The sequence below is a fragment of the Canis lupus genome, chromosome 1 (genome assembly GCF_048164855.1).
Source record: "Canis lupus baileyi chromosome 1, mCanLup2.hap1, whole genome shotgun sequence".
Taxonomy (NCBI): Eukaryota; Metazoa; Chordata; class Mammalia; order Carnivora; family Canidae; genus Canis; species Canis lupus.
In genome coordinates, this window is record NC_132838.1 from 19,889,126 (window position 1) to 19,908,878 (window position 19,753).

General features: G+C 40.7%; 1 protein-coding gene across 5 annotated transcripts in view; it reads right to left on the reverse strand.

The window, feature by feature from the left end:
- WDR7 (WD repeat domain 7) overlaps positions 1–12,244 on the reverse strand; it is a 353,105-nt gene extending 340,861 nt beyond the window's left edge. For 3 of the 5 annotated variants that reach the window (XM_072822456.1, XM_072822427.1, XM_072822465.1), the window contains exon 1: positions 12,035–12,242. The gene's annotated coding sequence lies outside the window, so the exon portion shown is untranslated. Of the gene's footprint in view, positions 1–12,034 lie in introns of all 5 variants that reach the window. The other 2 variants (XM_072822446.1, XM_072822474.1) reach the window with 2 other exon arrangements.
- Between the last annotated feature and the right edge of the window lie 7,509 nt (positions 12,245–19,753).

Consider the following 19,753-nt stretch of genomic DNA (forward strand, 5'->3'; position numbering starts at 1 on the left):
AACACACTGCAGACAGGGAAACAAATATGATGCTACCACAATTAGCCTGGGTGCACAGAGATAAGAAGCTTAACTAAAATTATGAGTTTTAAAAGAAAAAGAAAATACAAGACAATGAAGAAAAATAGTAAATCATGGAGTTTAACGCAATGTGTAAGGGCAGAGGCAAGAAAAAGACATGTGACTATTACTTTCTAAAACAGTGAGAAGAGGGAGGAAACAAGCATAAGAGGAGGAAGGGAAGTGATAGCATAAATGAAGCAAAAGGGGAACAGATGCATCATCTGGTCTCAGAGAAATTAGAACTCAGAAAACATTTTCATAAAATGGCAGCAGAGAATTCAACAGAACGTGTCCACAGGAGCAGTAAAAATGAAATCACCCTTTGCCTGTATCAGTAAACCAAGTCACTGAAAGTTCATGAAATGGGGGTCTATCTCCTGGCTTTGCTTGTTTTTGATGTTGAAGCTACCGTAAAAGAAAGGCTTTTATAGTTGACAAAAAAAAAAAAAAAGAAGAAGAAGAAAAAGGCTTCCTAATTTAAAAATGGAGAGGATATAGCCGATTTACCATCTAACAGTTTGTATTTTGGTGGTATTTAGGTCATTGGTAATTCTCTCAAAATCACATGGCAAACTGATCTCAAAGCTCAAAGGCATATACAGACCTCCTGATTCCTAATAAAATACTCTTCACTTTTTTTTTATAGATTTTATTTATTTATTCACGAGACACAGAGAGAAAGAGGCAGAGACACAGGCAGTGGGAAAAGCAGGCTCCATGCAGGGAGCCCGATGTGGGACTCGATCCCAGGACTCCAGGATCACGCCCTGGGCAGAAGGCAGGCTCTAAACCACTGAGCCACCCAGGGATCCTACATTTGTTTAAGTAGGCTCTATGCCCAACATAGGCTTGAACTCAACTCTGAGATCAAGAGTTGCATGCTCTATCTACTTAGCCAACCAAGCGCCCCTACTCTTTCTTCCCTATTCTCTATGATCTTCATTTACTGCAAACTTCCCTATACCAGAAAACATCATTCTCCAGTAGCCTGGTTAATCAACGTGTTTTACTAAATCAGGTTACTCAAAGAGAACTGTGGTATTCATAAAATGATATGATGTCTGGGCCCAGCAGAACACAGGGGAGAGAGAAAGGAAATGGGGCATATAAGTAAGATGTTTAAAGGGATGAAGATGAAACAGGATCATAAGTGTGAGGGATGGGTTTGTGGGGTTGCTTTCACTTTTTGTGTGTAGTTTTTGGGTTTGTTTTTGAGGGAGGGAGAAAGCACAAATGTGAGCTGGAGTAGCATGGGGTGGCTGGGGAGGGGGGAGGAATCCCAAGCTGACTCCCTACTGAGCATGTAGCCTGAGATCATGACCTGAGCCGAAATTGACTTGGAATCTTAACCATCTGAGCAACCCAGGCACCCCTCCTGGGTTGTTGATACCAAAGTACTCCCTAATAAACCGAAGTACTTATCTCCATCTCCAAGTCTGCTCATCAGAGAACTCAGGCTATAAAAATAAGGGCTGAAGCTCTTTTTAGCATTAAGACGATTCATTACATTATTCTACTTGTGTGTGTTTACAATTTTCTATAATTTTTAAAGGATACATAGAAAAAACTTTAATATTCATCAATTAGAGATTAAATATGATAGAGCCTTACAATGAAACACTGCTGTATGAGATATAAAATAATCTCCAAAATACATAGTGGAGAAAAAGGTGTGGTGCAGTGTATAAAATACACTCCAATTGTGGGCTTCACAAGGAGGCTATATATGTATCTATATATACATTTTGAAACCTATGGTCTTTGACTATTTCCATTTCCTTACTACAAAAGCCCTCGTGTAATTGAGTCTCTATCCTCAAACAAGATCTAAGAATCTTAAGATCTCCCTCTGCAGGAAGAGATCAACAATTTCTCTAATGTGACACTCCAGGGCAGAACTCTTCAGCACTAGAGAGAAGCGATGCCCTGGAAAGACCTGAGGAAAGAGAGAATGCTTTGACATTAATGGACTGTTGACACCTATTCTTTCCATTCTCTCTAAATCCAACCATCTTATTCAGTCCTTACAGTCTAATAAGGCTGCTAGTTTGACATGGCTGATCACTTGCTAATCGATTACTCAACCCTCTCCCTTCAGCTTCTGGCTCAGTTCTCTTGCAATTATTCTCTTCCTTTTTTTTCAGCTTTCCGCTGCTTAATATATATAAGATCCTAGAAAGCCAAAGAAGAATTCAAGGAACAAGGGAAGATCTTACATCCCTGTGTTTAATTAGATCTGGACTATTTAATTTGTTCTTTTAATAAAAAATTTAGGACAAAATTTATTTTCGTCCTCTTATGACTCCCAACTTTTTATTATGAAAAATTTCAAATGTATAAAAGGTTCAAAAATAGTATAAAGATCACTCAACAAATGCCATACTTCCCTTGTTATTTGTATATACATATACATATATACATACTATTTTGCTAATCCACTTGAAAATAACCTATGCACATGACAATTTGCCACTGAATAAAATATAGAGCTGAAAAATAAAGAGCATTTTTCTTCATAAACACAATACCATTATCACAATCACCATTATCAACACCATAATAATTCTCTAATAGCACCTACTATCCAGTCCACATTCAAATTACTTCAACTGTCTAAAAATGTCTTTTGTAACTTGATACCAAGTTACTGTTTTAAACCAGTAAACATTCAAGTTGTATGCATCAACTGTGGTTATGTCTCTTTAGTCTTTAGTTCTAGAGTAGTCCCAACTTTTTTTTTTTTCATTTTAACTTTAAAAAACAAAACAAAATCAATTACTTATAAAATGTTACACGTTTTAGATTTATGTGATTTTTTTATGATATCATTTACCTTGTTTCTCTATCTCTAATGTGCCAGTAAACTGGTATTTGGATCTAAAGGCATCATTAGGCTCACATAAAACTTTTGGTGAGAATACCTCATAAGTGATCTTGTATGCCTCACACTACATCACCACAGGAGGAATGTACATCACACTGTCCTATACCATTTGATTAAGGTACTGACTGCCAGATATTTCCACTCTATTTTTTCCCCGTTTAAGCTATCAATAACCTATGTAGTGATTCTGATAAGACCATCCTATTCTACAATATCCCAGGTGACATTAGTATCATATCCCATGTGGTTTCTAAAAGCTATAAAACAGGATAATGCATGAAAACCTAGTATGAGATCACTGTTAATTTCCCAGCATCACTTTTTAAACTCTCAAATGCAAAAGGCAAGATGTATTTCTATCCCAGGAATACAGGCATTTTCATAAGAGTCAATGTCATCTCACTATGTGTACTTCCTGTGCCCCTGAGACTTAAAGACAACAACAAACTCAAATCCTCTCTCAAGAGAATGGGCACACATAAACAAGAGTAGGGCTACACTACCCACCTTCCCACGGGGAATGTGAGTAACAGAGACTACATGCTAAGTAGTCCCTTGTCACAGTTACAATAAAAGAAAGAAGAGTCTGTAAAGATTCTCAGAATATTCCTCCATCATTTGTCAGAAGAGGGTGTGTTCAAGTCAAATTCACAATATAACATGACGAAGGAAGTGATCATTAAGATTATGAATTTTCGTTGTGCTATGCTTTGTTACCAATTTACTAAAGACTGGAAAAAACTGAATCCGATCATAAAGACTATTTACTGTAATGCAGTAAGATAGCGAGGCCATAAAATGTACTGAAGAAATCACTGAGCTGCTCACTCAGAACAAAAGGTCTCCGGAATTAAAGAGTTGTGAGGGACATGACCTTCTGAACATTAAGCTTGTCCCTCACTTGACAAGATCACACGTTATTATCTGAGTGGCAAGAAAATCCCCAATGAACAGGACACTTAAGGACCGCTTTTTTAAGGGGAATTCCAATATACTCTTTCAAAAGGACATGTGCAATGAGCAGATGGCAACAGAAGACTACACTTATTTCTTATTGCAAAACAGCCCTGAGCACATGAGAGTCAGGTTTTGAAGAACTGTAAAGCTATCTGGTCAAAAAATATATCACAATTTTTTAAATGATTCATAGACTTTGAGGCATGAGTCATGTTCTAAATTTCTACAGCTGCCATCAGGATGTCTGAATTCAACTTATGCTCTATCACCAACCGGCCTCAGTTTCAAGTGTTAATGATTAAGCTGAAAGCAAACAATGCCCAAGGAGCCCATACATTTCAGGGAAAACAGGCCCCATTTGGTAGAATCAACTTCGACCTACACACCTCGAATCTTTTTTTTTTTTTTTTTTTTAATTTTTATTTATTTATGATAGTCACACACAGAGAGAGAGAGAGAGGGGGGCAGAGACATAGGCCGAGGGAGAAGCAGGCTCCATGCACTGGGAGCCCGACATGGGACTCGATCCCGGGTCTCCAGGATCGTGCCCTGGGCCAAAGGCAGGCACCAAACCGCTGCGCCACCCAGGGATCCCCACACCTCGAATCTCATCTGCATCTCCCATTATTCCGACTTGTTTCCCTCACTTTGCTGTCAAAACTAAATTGAGCACTGAAGTTTCTCATTGCTCATAAATTAACTACCCAGAAATAGAAACAAACATGTTTTCCTGTACTGGAAGTTGGAATGTCACAGTATTCTGGGGATCCGTAAGGTAGGCTGGGTAAGTACAAAGATTCAACAGTCCTACTGCGTAGGGACTAACCCAGCCCCTCCATTTACTGGTTGCAAAGCTCAAGGAAGTATGTAACCTCCTTCCAAGTCAGAATGTCCTCCTCTGTAACATCCCCCTTCTCGAGAGGCTACAGCAAAGTGTTGTGCCTGTCAAAAAATGCTCCTGACAAGGTCACCAGGACTTCCCCATTACCAAATCCAGTGTCAAGTCCTAACCCTCATCTTTCTACCAGCAGCATTTGGCACAGTTCATACTTCTTCCCGGAGATACTTCTCTTGCCCCCCAGATCTTCACGCTTTCCTGATATATCTGTAGCTTCAGTCTCCATCTTTAGCTTTAGCCTTCCTCGTTTTCAACCTTTAAATGTTGGCAAACCAAGAGCTTTGTCCTTAGGCTTCTTTCCTGGCAACTCTCCTTTCCTTCCTTTTACCAAGCCTCATAGCTTAAATACCAACTAGATGTTAACAATCCCAATTTTTTTTAAAGATTTTATTTATTCATGAGAGACTCAGAGAGACACAGGCAAGGGAGAAGCAGGCTCCGCGCAGAAGTCCGATGCAGGATTCGATCCTGGGACCCCAGGATCACACCCCGAGCCAAAGGCAGACATTCAACCGCTGAGCCACCCAGGCGTCCCAACAATTCCCAATTTATAGCTTGGGGCTCTCTTCTGACTTCAAACTCACCAATCCAGCTTCCTACTCAACACGTCCCTCCAGATAGCTAATCAGCTTCTCAAACTTGACCTGTTCAAGGGCGAGTCCCTGGTCTTCTTCCCCAAACCTGCCTCTCCATCTTCACAATCTCAGTTAACAGTGACTCCATTCTTCACCAATCTTCACCATCTCAGTTAACAGTGACTCCATTCTTACAGCTTCACAGGCCAAAATCCTAGAATCATTTTTGATTCTTCTCTCACACACATCCCATATCCCAATCCATCAGAAAACTCTACTGACAATAATACCTCTGAAGAATATTATATCCAGAACCCAAAGACTCCTCCACACCTCGACAATAACCACCCCATTCCAAATCGCCAGCAACTCCCAGCATGGACAATACAACAGCCTCTTAACTGGTCTCCGTTTCTAACCTCGCCCCCTTACAACCTCAACGAAGCATGCAAAATGACACTATTTTAAAAGAATAATAATAACATCATAACACAAAGCTACTCAGAATTCTTCCTGTGACTTACTGTCTCACCCATTGTAAAAGCCAAACTACACAACTGCCTAGCCAACACAAGTGAGGCTGCTGTTCTCGCCCTTGCTTTCTTTTCCTCCACTATGATTCTTGGTTTTCTTCATCAGGCAGTCTTATCTCAGTGTCCCACAGGTCTTCATTGTGCACTCCCTCACCCCCTTCAGATTTCTGCTATAATTTCTTCTTCGTCTCAGGGAGGCCTTTCCTGACCACCATAAATCGCAAAATCGACCACCCCCACCATATTCTATTGCATTTCTCCAGAGTACTTAAAACCCTTTAACACACCAACTGTTTTGCTTATTTCTCATCTGGTTTTCCCACTATTAACACAAGCTCCATGAAGGTGATGATTTAGCTTTATTTTGTTCTAAACTGTATTTCCAGTGCCTAGAATTTCTCCCACAGAGCAGGCACCCAACTATTAGTTGAATAAGTGAACAAAGTACTGAATAATGTACGTTTATTTTGGTTGTTTAAAAAGCTGCAAATTAAAATCCATCTTGATTTTACATGCTTTGGATTTCACAAAAGAGCTGCTTATAAATTACTTTTTCTATAATAATGTCGACAAGTCTCCCTAATCAAATCCCTAACACAGTTTTTTGCCAGCTGCAAATTGTTCCTATGCTGTAGCCTCTTTTATCCTATCTGTGATATATACGAAGCCAGACATACCATAGAACCTATGCAGCTAATTAGCTGACATGGTTTACTTTAATCATTACTACACTCACAAAGGCCTGTTAATGAGTCACAAAACTGTTTCTTAAACTAAGTAAAGTGATATTTTATTAGTGTGAACTTTTCACTCCCCCTAATGGTGATTTTTATTGTTTGTTTGTATTTGAAATGTTTAGAGAAAAGAAGAGCCCTTAAGGAAGACAGCCAAATAAATAACTTGAATGTGAGAACAGAAGGTAACTGGCACACTCTTATCAATCTGTTATCACTGACATATATTAACTACCAACATTTAGGGAGAAATATGAATGTGCAAAACACTAGTAAAATACCTTCGGTAAGCTTGAAAGGTCATAAGTTACAACTGCTAAGCTGAATGAAAGACTGGTTTAAAAAGCCACGTATTTCCAGTAATTTTCTATTTTAAAAGAGCCTACAAAAAAAAACCCTTGGCACTTCAGAAATTTCTTCTGCCCTCAACTACTCACTACTGCCCTAACATTTTGTCCTTCCATCATTTTCTGACTCCCACCAACCTAAGAAACTTTAGCGGGGGCGAGAGGACCCTACCTGTTCATTAAACATCACCAACACATTTTGGAAAAGATGCCTAATTTTATTTAAAGTATTTAATATTTCATCAATATAGTATATATGTTAGTAGAAAAATTCCACTTGGACAGGACTTTCTAAATGCAGTCATGATGTAGGGCTTTTCCTTCCAACAAAATGTTTTGTGCTCTCACCAGCAAAGTAGCTTTAAGTAATTAGATGAACCACATGCACAGAGTTCAGATTCTAAATTGACATCATAATCATAGTATCTGTAAGTAGGAACATAAGGTGTCCTCTTATTGATGACAGGATTTCTCTGGGCCATAAGAAAACTCTCAGTAGGTTCTGTCTACGATCACTGGCATACATATAGCTAAGACTATAAACTCTGTATAAAGTGAAATAATGAAGGGGACAAAATGGAAACAGAACCTATGAACCTCACTAACCCCATACTTTAATCATTTGTCCCAAAAAAGAGACAAGTGTCACAGAGAAACGTAACAGATAAACCAGGAATAAAGGTGCTATCTAGTTCCAAGCCTAATGCTACAAATACTAAAATTATTTCCAGATTTATACTATGAATTTTATCTCTGTCTAGCAGAACAAAACAAAGATAAAATCAATATATGGAAATCGGTTGCACTTTCTTTTATCTACAATAATTTACTTTAAAATATCTAGTCACCGTATTTTTTCAAAGATTTTATTTATTTATTCATGATAGAGAGAGAGAGAGAGGCAGAGACACAGGCAGAGGGAGAAGCAGGCTCTATGCAGGAAACCCGATGTGGGACTCGATTCTGGGACTCTGGGATCACGCCATGGCCGAAGGCAGATGTTAACCGCCAAGCCACACAGGTGTCCCCGTCACAGTATTTTTTTAAATGACAAAAAAATTCTGCTCAATCATAAACAGAGGACCATTTAATGTTCTTGGATAAGATCACCTAGTATTATATGGATGTCAGTTCTCCCCAAAATAAATCTATATATTCAATGCATCCTCTATCGAAATTCTAGTTGTGTTGTTTTTAGAAACTCTAGCTCTAAAACATATAGAAAAGAGTAAAAATCTACAAATAGCTAAACCAATTATACTACAGTTTGGCAAACTGAATTTAATTAAAAAAAAAAAAAAGGAAACAAATAGCTAAACCAACTTTGAAAATGGGCAAAGAATGGAGAACTTGCCCTACCAGATACTTAACATTAGTAGCCTTTGGGGGAGTGGGGGGCAAATTAAGACCACAATGAGATATCACTACACACCTAAACAGCTAAAATAAAAATACAGTGATAATACCAAATGCTGGCAAGGATACAAAGAAACTCAATCTCTCATTGCTGGTGGGAATGTAAAATGATGCAGCCACTCTAGAAAACAGTTTGGCAGTTTCTTCACAAAGTAAACCTACACTTATCATACCACCCAGCAATCCCGTTCCAAGGCATTTATCCCAGAAAATGTGAAACTTTGTATCCACACATACACAAAAATTATACAAGAATGTTCATTGCAGCTTTACTTGTAATAGCCAAAAACTAGAAAGAGCCTAGCCTCAATGTCCCAGTGAATGGTTACACAAACTGCAGTATACATATACCATGGAATACTACCCAAATTATGCAACAATTTGGATGAATCTCAAAAATCATCTCATGCAACAATTTGGATGAATCTCAATCTCAAAAAAGTCATATGTTGTGTAATTCCATTTATACAGCACTCCTGTACAGATAGAATTCTAGAGATGGAAAACTGATTAGTGAGCAGAGGTTAGGGATTGAAGGGAGATGGATGTGACTAAAAAGGTATAGTAGGAAGGAGATCTTCGCAATGATGTAACAGTTCTCTATCTTGACTGCAGTGATGATTACAGGTATCTATCTACACAGATGCTAAAATGCCATGGAGCCACACTCAGGCATTGTACCAAAAGTCAATTTCTGGGTTTAGCTATTGCACTGCACGTAATTGGATAAAACGTAACCATTGGAGGAAACTGGGTGACGTTATTAAAAATGTACCCCTTGTACCTCTTGGGGGAAACCAGGCCTCTCTGCAGATCTTTGCGACTTCCTGTGATCTATAATTATTTCAAACTCCGGCTAAAATAAAATGGGGAACACCAATAAAAAATAAATTTATTTAAAAAAAAAAAGAAAAAAATAAATAAAATAAAATGGGAAGAATTAGTCACACAGGGAAAAAATTAATACAAAGCCATTGTGTGAAAACCACATGGTATTAAAGCAAGAGCAAACAAATAAACCAAAGGAACAGAATACAGTCCTCAGAGTATGAGAACTTGATACACAATAAGTGTAGCATCTTACCTAAGGGGAAAGGAGAGAATGCCACTAGGAAAACGGGAACGCTACATGGAAAATAAACTGAATCTCTTCCCTGTGACATATAAAAAGACTCTGGATACACTAAAGCCCTATACATTTCAAGGAAAACCATGAAGTTAGTAAAACACAAAAGTAACGTTATGACATAGAATTTGAGGAAAGACTTCTGACAACCCCCAAAGCACAAACCATATGGCAATTTTTTTAATCTGACTGCATCAAAATTGAAGATCTCTGTTCAATGAAGCACATCATGAAAAATGTTACAGACAAATGACAGAATAGAAACAGGGATACTTACATATTTAAAAGACTAGTATCTAGGAAATACAGACTGACTGCAGATCAAGCAGAAATGAAACCTCAAAAATGGGCAAAGGATGAACAGTTTTACAAGAGGGAAAACCAAAAAGATAAAATGTACACGAAGAAATGCTCAAACTCCTAATAGTGAAATGCCATTTAAAAAGAGATTTTACTTTGTATCAATTAGTGTGGAAAAACTAGGACACTAGATAATACGAAATAACAATGAAGATGCAAGGACATAGAAACCCCCCAAGAATTGCCTGCAGGAGTACAGACCATAGCAATTTGTTCTAGAACACAATCTAGCAGTTCTTCAATAAAATATATGAACGCCCTATGATCCAGAAGTCACATTTCTGGATATATATCTCAAAGAAAGCATCACAGAGGTCTTGGAGGTGTATTTGTTATACCATCATCTGTAGCAGTAGGAAAATAAAGGTAAAATAGGCATCCGCAAATAGGAGAGTAGATGGAAACCCATAACAGATATACTCTCTGAAACACTGTGCAGCAGTCAGATCTTTAAAACATGGTAGGGAGAGAAACAAAATTCAATATACAATATTATATAACATAGGTAGTATATAATATACAACATATAAAATACAGCCTATCTCTAAAAATAAAAAACGTGGGTACCCAAAACAATATACATTTAATAACACACAACACACACATAAAGGCTACACATCACACATGTTAAACTGTTTTTTTCCCATGTATTGATCAAAGGAATGGAGTGGGAATTGGAAATAAAACACAATGAATACAAAACAAAAAACAACAAAAACCAGGAGACACACCCTGAATGGCCAATAATGACCACTGAACTGAGGAAAAATTAATTCAATCCTCTTCACCTGAGGTCCAAAACAAACTTTAAGGACTCCCACCTAACACAGAGCACACTACTGAAGCTAAATGTCATCCTATCCTTATCGTGACAAAGGCACAAAAATTAGCTCAGTGCTTTTAAGGTTTTCAATGCTAAGCCTGTTACGTAGATAAACCACCCCCACTTACTTTGCTTCAAAATAGAACTTATATCCCAGATCAAAACAGAAGGAAATCATAAGATAAAAAACTTAACCATTTGAAATGTCAAGTGCCCACAATGATACTCAAGATAAAGCAGAGCCCAGTCCCTCTGATGTACGGAATCATCAACATCTTTTGAGGTCGAGCTGCATACAGGTGGCAATAAGAAAAACTAACAGGCATGGCCTAGTTTTGTTGAGTAGAGCTCTGCAGTATTTAAAAAAAAAAAATAAAGACAGATCTCTAAGCAAATAAATTCCCAATAATAATCGCGGGTCAAAAATAAACGAGGCATTGTGCTATCTTTTTGTATTTGTTGGGTTTCCCGGTTGGAAATGACTAAGATCTGTGCACGTCGATGCAAAAATCCAGGCGGCTTGGGCTTCGTCGAAAAAGGCATTTCAATTTTTTTTGAATCTTTAAACTGCTCTCCACGTCCACTGTCACCGGTAGCTCATTTTTGGCCAGACCAAAAATGTCAAAGACCCCGATTTCTCTTATGTCCCCTGCGATCCTTGCCCATCTTATGCACAACGACCTGAGTAATAATAAGCATCCGAAAGGGTCGGACAGAGCCCGTGGCAAAGGGTCACCAGGTGAGCAGGCGGCCCCTGCCCCTGGATCCCCAAGCCCGCAGCATCCACGCTGCCCAGGCTGAGATGCAACCGTACCTGCCAATAATTTCAGAATGTTGGGAACCAACAGATAATGCCTAGGACCTGCGGAAAAAAAAAAAAAAAAAGAAAAAAGAAAAAAAGAAAGAAAAAGAAAAAAAAAGTGACAAGGCGAGTGAATGAAAACATAGAAGGAAATTGTTAAATCGCGGGCAGGGCAGTGCGGGCTCCAAGCGGGCGCTTCCCGGGCGCGGGGGCCGCGAGGCGGGGGAGGAGCAGGTGTCCTTACCCAAGTGCTAGGGCGGCGGGGCGGCGGGGGCACCGCGCAGGTGAGGCTCCACACCTTAAGCAAGGGCGCACAGGTAAGGAGAGGCCCCCCCGCCCCGCCCCCAGCGCTGCCCCAACCACCCACTCATCACACACCACCTCGCTCCTTGGGCGAGCCCGTCTCCAGCCCAAAGCCGGGGTCACCCGAACCGAGGACCCGCGAGCACCCCCAGGGCTGAACCCCGTGACCCCTGACCCCCGACCCCCGACCCCCGCCGCGGGAGCCCCGCTCACCTGTCACAGCTTCATCTCAAGCCGCGATGCTGTCCGCGCCACCACCCGCGGGCGCCCCGCCGAAGACCAGCAGGCGAGGACGCACGGCGCGGACGACCCGCGGTGCTCCAATCCCCGGCGGGCGAACCCCTGGGGCGACCGCCCCCCCGCGAGCCCGGCCGGCGGCGTCTCCCCCGCGAGCCTGCTTCAAGGTGCCGTTGCCGCCGCGGCAGTAAATCAGCTGACACCCGACTGCCGTGACTTCCGCGGCAACTGTCGCAAAAACGAGGGGGCGGGAAATGAGCCCCGTGGCCAGACTCGCCGGGCCTCGGCTAGGAGCCGGGGAAGCCAGCCGCGTTACCAAGGAGACCGATCGCAGGCGAGGGTGTCGACTGTGGGCAACGGGCGCGCGGTCGCCATCTTTGTTGTGGGAAACGCGGTCTAGGCTCGCGTCCCGCCTCCAATGCCCAGGCTGGGAGGACCAAGATGGAGGGAAGAGCGAAAGGGCAAGTGGAGGAGGTGTCCCCAGGATGTTGCAGGTTCACGCTTCTGCCCCGGGACTCGGTCCAGACCCTTGCAAAGTGTGAGCTCTGGAACTTGGTGGCTGTTTGCTTCTGACCTCGACGGAGACAGCCAGAAGAGGAACTCGGCTTGTAGGCTGCAGGACGCCTGACCTTGTGCAACATTCCTGCAGAGGAGAGGGGATGAATGTACGCTCAGTGTGGGCGGCAGAGCCCGGTGCAGCCGGAGACCCGCCTTCAGAGAGGCCTGTGTTGGGATGCCAGCGCCTCCCCTGCGCCCTGTCATTGCCATCTGGGGCCTGATGCTTCTTCTCTTCATTCTCCCCAACTCCCCGTGTAAAAAAAATAATGACCTCGTGGGTATCTAGGAGGCTGAACGAGCTCAATAAACAGCAATCGCTCATTATGCTTGCCCATCTTCCTCCCAAATATTTGTCGAGTGAATGCATAGCAGCCAAGGGAGAAACTTGGGGCGATGCTGGTGGCCAATGGTCAGTTCTGCTAACAAGATAGGAAGGACAAGCATTCCAGAGCTTTGTCTTTCCTTCATAAGCTCCCTAACAGACTCCCAGGGCAAGGACTCTAAGAGGAAACTATGTATTGAGGTCACCCGGCAGAGCTTGTCAAAATGAAGTTTCTGACCCAGTAGGTCTGCAGAGGGCTTCGGAAAAACCCTCCATTTCTAACAAGCTCCCTTTGCTGCTGGCTCTTAGACCTGAGTCTTGGGTAGCAAAATCCTATTGGATGGGTCTGAAGCAGGAGATTAAGGGATTAGAACAGGGCACAAACAAGTCCTTGAGACAGGATCACTTCCTTACTAATATGTCAAAAGAGACCTAAGAATTGGTTAGGTCAAAGGGTTTCTTGGCAATTTATGATTCCTGCAAATGATAAACTTCTCCTTCCTCTCCTTTCCAGTTTAGACAGTCCTCCTCCCTCTAACACCGTGCAGACCCATCAGTGTCCTGGGGGGCACACCCCCTTTTCCCTCACTAGGCTATTTAGCATTCTTTATGTCTCAGGTCTTGTTTCCTCTAGGCTATTTATTTGTAGAGACCAGTTCTGCTCTGCTGCCACCATGAGAATAATTAATCATAATGTTGACCAAGGAAGTCAATACAACAACCTGAAAGTCAGCAATTCTAAAGTTGTCTTACACTGTAAATTGGGATTCTATGATTTTCTTCAACTTTTGACTAACAGCCTTGTAGTCACATGGGGCAAGAAAAGCAGGAAAATGATGTTAAATAGAAGAAATTAATTCCTTGGACAGCTGGGTTCAATATACTCATTCACTCCGTTATAATGATGAACACATTTAAATTGTTAAGTTCATAATCCCCTTTACAATCTACAAGAACTTTTTGGAAATATGGGAAGTGCAGAGTGGTTACCATGGGATAGTCTTAGGCTTCATTAAAGCTTGTTTGGTTTGTAAAGGTAATCTATAAAATATCCCTCCTAGGTAAAGTTGACTTTTATTAAACAAATATGAATTGAACTTACTATTTCAAATACCTTCCTAGGAATACAAGGTTAATAGGAAGATTAATGAGAAACCTTCAGACTGCTAGCACTCTGGCCCCTCTCTACCAAGTTCACAAAACATATTGCCAAAGCCTACATATAAATGCATGTAATTTCCTGAGCTACAGGACTAAAATAAAGATTCAAATATGAATGAATAACATGTTTCCATTTCAGAAATATTCACACATTTTTATATGTACATATATATGTTTTACATGTTAACCTTCCTGAAAATTAAAATTTATAACTTCAGTAAGCTAATCCTAAGTATATTTTTTTAGTAAATCATTTATTTATTCCTGTTATCTAGAGGAATTATACAAAAATCTTAGAGATTTACAGAACCAAAAAAAAATCAGTTCAACATATATTTATGGAAACTTAACAGAAAACAAAGCCAAGGAAGAAGAGGAAGAAGAAGAGGAAGAAGAAGAGGAAGAAGAAGAAGAAGAAGAAGAAGAAGAAGAAGAAGAAGAAGAAGAAGAAGGAGAATAAGAATAAGAATTTGGTATGTTCAGTTCTATAGAGGAAAGCTGGCTCTGCTTCCCACCAAGGCTCAGAAAATGAGGACTTCTGTAAACATTGGAAGGTATTTGGGCAGCTAAAAAGAATGGCAAATTTCCCCAAGGTATATGGCTGTAATGTAGCACAGTGTGAGAAAAAAAAAGCATACTAAGGAGTAATGGAGAAGAGATGACTTACTTGTAGACTGAGATGAGGAAGGATATTCACGTTAAATTTCATGAAGGTCTACAAAAATGGATAGGATTTGGAATAGGAAGAACTGGGAAAGGAGAACAATATTGTTGCTAGTTTTGAAATGTAATACACAAGTATGTATATACACATAACATATGACATAAAACATGAATATATAAACACATATATAATAAAGTTAAATTGGAAGTGAAGTACAGGGGACATAAAGCAGATGAATAGGGAAACTGTGGTATTAAGACTTAGTTATTTCTTCCCCCTGAGAGACTCCTTCAATGGGCAATCTTTGCCCTGGAACTCTCTCTTAGGTTGATAGAGTCTCAGATTGGGCCTAAACCCAGTAATAAAAAATAACATGGGGATCCCTGGGTGGCACAGCGGTTTGGCGCCTGCCTTTGGCCCAGGGCACGATCCTGGAGACCCCGGATCAAATCCCACGTCGGGCTCCCGGTGCATGGAGCCTGCTTCTCCCTCTGCCTATGTCTCTGCACCCACCCCTCTCTCTCTCTGTGTGTGTGACTATCATAAAATAAAAAAATAAAAAATAAAAAAATAAAAAAATAAAAATAACATGGGAAAAAGGGAATAAGGCCAGATAAGAAGAGGCCTTGAATGCCCTTCTAAGCTTTCAGAACTTGATTCCAAAGGAAGTGAAAAGCCATTGTAGACTTTTGACCAATACGTAGAGTGGTGTTTTCCTAATTACATTGTTTTTATTGCCTTATAACAAATTACCATGAGTTTAGTGGCTTTGAGCAATGCACATCCATTGCCTCATAGTTTCCATGGAAAAGGAGCTCAGGCACAGCTTCTGATCACACCAGGTGACAGTTGAGATGTCAGACTACAATCTCATCTGGAGACTCAACCAGGGAAGAATCTGAATCCAATTCATGTCCTTGTGGATAAATGACTAAGGACCCTCTGGTCCTACAACCACCTGCAGTTCCTCCTCACCTACGCTTTACCAAAAGGCCTATCATATGGAAGCTTACTTCTTCAAAGCCAGCAAAGAGCACCTCTCTAGTGGGTGCAAGAAAGATCGAGTTATATAGCTGGAGATACAGATAGAATAGATCAATCTGTAACCTAACGAAGCGAGTGACAGCCCATCATCATTGCCATGTTCTACTGGTTAGAAGCAAGTCACAGGTTTCACATGCATTCAAGGAGAGAGACTTGTACAGAGTGTGGCTCGCTGGGCAATCACTGTAGGGTGTGTCAGCCACAAAAAAAAAAAAAAAAAAAAAAAAAAAATCAGCCAAGCAATGCATCAGATACACTAGGTGGAAAAGACAGAGAGGCACAGAGACAAATGAGAAGTTTTCATCATCATTGTCTTAGCCAAAAATGTATAATTATTACCAGAAAAGAACCATAAATGGAACCCATGGGGTAAGGGTAAAAAATGTGAACCTGCTATGTTTTAATGATCCGAGCATTAAACAAAAGTTAAGTATTATCCTGTCTTTAGGATTTAGTAGCAATTACCCTGCAACACACCAATTCTTCCTGGAATTCATAGGTTCCAAGTTAGTTCTCCAAAAGGCAAGGAGGTTTGTTCCTCCATTTTACAAATCTCTGCCTGGTGGTCTCCCTGGCCTCATTACTACTGTCATTTCCAGAAGATTTCACATGTGCTATTATTTTTTTCCTATGGATTGTTAATTTGTGGTTTGGTGTTCCCCACAAGGGCCTAATATTTTGCTAATTCTGTCCTTTCCTTAGTGGACCCTATTCGCCTAAAAGTCATGTCATGGTAGGAGGCTTCATGTTAGTACTGGGGGTCTTCACACTTTATCATGTCATAGCAGAGTAGTAAGTGATCTCGGCATCGTTTTGTGTAATTATAACTGTGTATGAGTTTCCGTTTGTACTTTCTCACGTGATTTGAAAGTCAACTCGGGTGATACTTCTTTTTTTTTCCTATCTCACGACTTCCACTAAATCAAATTATTTCTTCTAAGTAACAGAATGTCTTTATCTTTTTTTTTTTTAAAGACTTTAGTTAGTTATTTATTTTGAGAGAGAGAGAAAGCAAGTGAGCACACAGAAGGAGAGGGAGAGGGGGAAGCAGACTCCTTGCCAAGCGGGGAGCCTGTTGTGTGGCTCTATCTTAGGACCCTGGGGTCATGACCGAGTTGAAGGAAGACACCCAACCAACTGAGCCACCCGGGCCCCCCCAGAATGTCTTTTTCTAGAAATATCTCTATTTGTTCCATACTTACACCTTTTAGGAAGGAGTAAAGATGTTAAAGTTGGGAGTGCTTGAGCTCCTTACGTGTAAGGATGTGGGGGCCCCTCACCAAGCTACTAAGATCAGCAAGAGGATATTAGGATAATAAAGAAGGAAGACAGGGGCACCTGGGTGGTGCAGTTGGCTGAACAGCTGACTCTTTGTTTTAGCTCAGGTTGTGATCTCAGGGTCCTGGGACTGAGTCCCGCATCAAACTCAGCACTCAGCACAGAGTCTGCTTGAAACTCTTTCTCTCTCTCACTCTGAGACTCTCCCCTGCTCTCTCTCGCTCTCTATCTCTCAAATAAATTAATAAAATATCTAAAAGAGGAAGAAGAAGAACAACAACAACAACGTGATGAGTGACTTATAGCCATGTCACCAGCTGCAGCAACAAGGGTTATAGTTTGTCCTACTAATCTCTCTCTTCTTTCTCCTGGCAGGATGACAGGCCCACCAGAGACTTGGGAGAGCTGGTCCTCAATCCTGTGCCAAGAAGAGGATCCATGTGTCACAAAATGGGCCATGGAAGACACAAAGATGCACTGCCCAGATTTTCCTTCCGGGAGAATGTACTTCTTAGCTCTATGGAGAGGACTTGCTTACTGTTCCTGTTATATGCTTCTTTGGGGTCCCTTCAGCTTTCCAGCTGGGATTACCTATTCTTGGGGCAGCCCTGCAAATATCTGAGCATAGCAAAGTTATTCATGAGCACACTCTTCTCAGGGAGTCCCCAGTGAATGGCTAGTAAGAAAGGGTACCCTCCTTCTCACTGTCCCACCTTCTTCTCCCTCCTTCCACTTCTACTTCCGTTGCTGCTGCTGTGACTTTTCTGTCCATTTGAATAATTTCAAATAAAATTTCAGAAAAAAAGAAAGTTTTAATAAAAATGAGATGAAGCCGATATCAACCAATGCAATGTATATACCTTACCTTGATATTGATTCAAATAAGTCATAAATAAATTAGGAGAAAATAGAGAATTTTAACATTAGGTGGAGAGTTGATGATACTAAGGAAGCATTGTTAACATTTTAGGTGTGATAATGGCATTTTGGTTATGAAGGTTATTTTTAAAGGAATCCTTATCTTCTAGACATGCAGGCTAAAATACTACAGATGAAATTGTGTCATGGCCTGGCATTTGCTCCACAATAATCTGGGTTGGGTGAGGGGTAGTGGCGATGAGTACTTTATTTCTATTTTCATGAAATAGTACTTTCTTTTACTTGTCCTGAAAATAATTTGGCAAAGTGGAAAGCATCATTCTTCAGCATCTAGTGGTATTGGGCGCTCTGCTGAGCTGGACATTCAGATAGTGCAAAAACCTGTTTTTGTGGTCAAATTGCTCACAGTCTGGCAGGGAGACAGATACATCTACTATGAGTGCAATGCAGTGTGAGAAGTGGTTTGCTTTGGTACTTTCTACCAGGTAGGTCTGATTCTCCTAATTTTCTTCTGATTCTAATATTCTGAATGTTGGTGGGAAATACTGTTTTTAACATTGTGTAAGTAACCACTTCCTTACTGGAAGGAGCTAACATACATTTTATCGATATTGAATGTGTTCAGTGCCTGGCCCTCAGGGGTACGGAGAGTATGTACATACTGCTCCTCAGGAACGTGATGACTGATGAGCTTGTGTATGTTTGGCGAATGTGTTTGCTCAAGAGCATGCCTGAGAGAGAGCTTTGGACACAGCAAAGTCTTTATTGGGAGGCATTTCTTCCCTACCTGTACATTCTAGTCAGGCAGTATCTACTACACTACCATAGACAACAAAGAGCTCTCTTTATGATTGATTAAATGAAAATATAGTTAGGTGTAGGCATGTGTAGTTTTCGGTTTCAAAGGGTTAATTGTAACCCCCAACACACTCTTTAAAAAATTATAATATGAATTTTTATCTCAGAGACTGAAGTGATAGAATTATTTATCTATCTGGCCTTCTTAACAGCAGCTCTCGGCAGTTTAATGACTTCTGAACCTCAGATATAAATTTCAGAATAAAAACCTATTTTACATTTCTGGGAAACACCCAACACTGACTCAGAATTGCTAGCAAGTTTCTTCAGCATGTTCTAGGAGGAGGAGTTTTATGACAGAGATGGGTCACTCCGTGAATTCCTAGAAAACTCTCTTCAAAGACACTGCCTAGCATCCAAAGCTAAGGAATATGGTGTTAGTGGGACAAATGGTCCGTCTGGGGACCCTTGACAGCATTATTTAAGGAACCATTTAATACCCAACTGGGAATCCTACTCCTTGGACTGAAAGACATTGCACCACCTAGGGACAGCCATGGGAAATGGTATTTAATTTTCAAACTCCATAACCTACAACTAGAAAAGGTTTGCGAATTATGAAGCGGGATGTCCTTTCTATTTAATATTTATATTACATGAATTACATATTTTCCCCTCAAGATTTTAAGAATAAAACAAACCTTTTCTAAAATTATTTTTTATATAAATTACCCAGTTGATGGAAAAATTAAACGAATACACAATACTACAAGTTTTCTATTCTGGAATAAGGTAACAATAAGCTATTAAGGAGAAGTTTTTTTTTAAAGATTTATTTATTTATTTGAGAGAGAGAGTGCGTAGGAGCGGGGGTAGGGGGGTGGGGGGTCGGGGAAGGGACAGGGGAGGAGATTGAGGGAGAGAAGACTCCTTCCTGAGCCCAGAGACCTGCATGGGGCTCTGTCTCACAGCCCTGAGATCATGACCTGAA